This window comes from Aptenodytes patagonicus, unplaced genomic scaffold (assembly GCF_965638725.1).
Source record: "Aptenodytes patagonicus unplaced genomic scaffold, bAptPat1.pri.cur scaffold_327, whole genome shotgun sequence".
NCBI lineage: Eukaryota > Metazoa > Chordata > Aves > Sphenisciformes > Spheniscidae > Aptenodytes > Aptenodytes patagonicus.
Window position 1 is genome coordinate 45,001 of NW_027472243.1, and position 2,500 is coordinate 47,500.

Genomic DNA, 2,500 nt, shown 5'->3' on the forward strand with positions numbered 1-2,500 from the left:
GGCGGGACGAGCTCCGCCCAGCGGGCGCCCCGGGAGCGGGGAGCTTCGGCGCGCTCCCCGAGTCTCGATTTAGGGGGACGAAGGCCCTTCGCCTCGGCCGACGACGCCGGGCCGCGGGGAACCGCTCCCCGGGCCCGGGGGCCGCCGCGCGCGGGCCTGCGAGCCGCCCCAGCCGCGCCGCTGCGCCCGCCGCCCGCCCAGGGGCGGCGGCCCAGGCGGCGATTGATCGTCAAGCGACGCTCAGACAGGCGTAGCCCCGGGAGGAACCCGGGGCCGCAAGTGCGTTCGAAGTGTCGATGATCAATGTGTCCTGCAATTCACATTAATTCTCGCAGCTAGCTGCGTTCTTCATCGACGCACGAGCCGAGTGATCCACCGCTAAGAGTTGTCTGCTTTTCGGCACCGCCCCGCGCGCGCGGGGGGACCGGGACCGCTCCCCGAGAGCGGCCCCTCTCTGAGGACGGCCCACCGCCCGACCGCCCCACCGCCCCCCTCCGCCCGCGCGGAGGGGGCGCGACGCGGCGCGACGCGGCGGAGAGGCCTCGCCTCGCCTGACCGTACGAGCACACTGAGGAGGAGGGGGGGAGAGGAAGGGGGAACGGAACGGAAAACCCCGAACGGCAAGGGCGGGGAGCCCGCGCTCCCGACCGACCTGGGAAACGCACCTTGCCCTCGCTTCGGAGCCGGCCCAGGCGCCCGGGCTCGGCCCGGGCTCCGCACGGAGGAGGCGGCGGCGCGCACGGCCGCGCCCCGCCTGCCCGCCTCGCTCGGGACACGGAGGCTGCTGCCGCCGACGACGACGGCGACGGGCGGCAGCGGGGCGCCCCGCCGGCCCCGCGCGCGCCTCCGCGACAACCACGCCGCGCTACGACAGCCGCCTAGCCCCAACCCACGGCTCGCCCCGACGGCACCTCCGCGGCTCCGCCGCCGCGCCGGAGGCGGCAACCGCCGGAGCCCGAGACGGCGACGCACCGCCCGCGGAACCGCCGGACGGCGCCCGCCGCCGCGCCGCGGCGGCCGCCCTCCCGGCGCCGCCGCCGCCGCTTCTCGCCTCGGCCCCTTCCGCGGGCACGCGCCGGGCGGAAGGCGGACGGCGCTAAGCCGGGGGCGGCGCCCGCTCTCCCCGTTTCCACGCGGAGACCGGGAGTGGGACGCCCCCGACCGCCCGACCGACCGCCCGGCACGGCCGGGAAGGGCGGCAGGGAAGCGACGGGCGGGGCCCGGGCCGGGACAGCCGCGCGGCCGGCGGCGGGCGCCCTCCGGCCGACCGACACGCCGAGCGGCGACGCCGCCGCTCGGACGGGGGGTGCCGCCCTCGCCGGCGGCTAGCGGCGGGACACCGCCGAGCAGCTCGCCGGGGCTGGGAAGGAGCGGAGCGCAGCGCGCCGCGGCGCCGCGACGGAGGCGCGGCGGCCCGGCGGCCGCCCGGCGAGCCCCCGCCGCGGGGACTCGCCGCCCCGGCGGAGAGCCCGCGCTCCCGCCGGGGTCGCCCGTTGCGAGGCAGGCAGGCCGGCCACGGCCGGCTACCCCGCCGCGGTCTCTCCGCCGAGACCGGACCGCGGAGAGGGGGGGGCAGCGGGACCCCCTCCCCGGCACGGCACGGCCGCCCGCGGGACGAGCGCGGGCGGCGGCGTCCGCACGGGGGGCTTCGGGGAGCAACTCCCGCCCCTCGAGGCGCCACCGCCCGGCCGAACCCGCGGGCCGCGCCGAGCCGCCCGCGTCTTTAAACCTCCGCCCGGCTCCGCGGCCTTCGGCCCCCGGGCTCGCCGAGGGAGGGCCGCGGAAGCGCGGACGCTAGGTACCTGGCCCTGGGGCGAGGGAAACGACCTGCAGGCCCCGCGGGGGTGCCTCCCCCGCTGCCGCCCTCGGGGGAGCGTCCGCCCGCGGGGGCGCGCCCGACATCCGCCGCCATCACCTCGGCCTCCTTCCCGGGGCCCGGGGTTTCCCTCAGTAGCCCGGCGCTGCGCCCGGGAGGAGAGCCGTGGCTCGGGCCGCCCGCTGGCGCGGGGCGCGACCCGGCGGGGGCCTCGCCCGCCGAAGGCGGCGGCGGCGGCGCCCGTCCGCGCCTCCGGCTCCCCCGCAGGGGAGGGGAGGCGAGGCGGGGGTGCCGCCGCGCCGCACGGCGCCGCGCGCCAGCCCGGAACGCCCGGAGGCCTCGCCCTGCGCGGCCGGCCGGACGGCAGGGCGGGCTGCTCCGCAGCAGCCCGCCCCGGTGCGGGGAGGGCCGGGGGAGCCGCCCCCCCCGACCCCGAAGGCCCTCTCTCTCTCGCCGCTCGCACCTGCCGGCCCCGCGGCGTCGGCGTCGCCGCCGGTCGCCGCTTCCTCCTCCGGCTCGAGCGGGCTCGGCCGGCGGGGCTCGTCACACCCCGCGCCGGCAGCCCCCCCCCTTCCCGCGCGCCGCCGCCCGCGCTCTGACCGGCACGCGGACGCCGGCCGGCGGCGGGGGCCAGCGGAGGCGAGAGGCGGGGGGAGCGGCGGGGACGCGGCGGTCCCCGCCGAC

The 2,500-nt window shown here is 81.5% G+C and overlaps 1 non-coding gene across 1 annotated transcript; it reads right to left on the reverse strand.

The window, feature by feature from the left end:
• Positions 1-234: 234 nt before the first annotated feature.
• On the reverse strand, positions 235-387 carry LOC143173838 (5.8S ribosomal RNA). Its single transcript, XR_012997800.1, has one exon. It is a non-coding gene; the product is annotated as a 5.8S ribosomal RNA (ribosomal RNA).
• Positions 388-2,500: the final 2,113 nt, after the last annotated feature.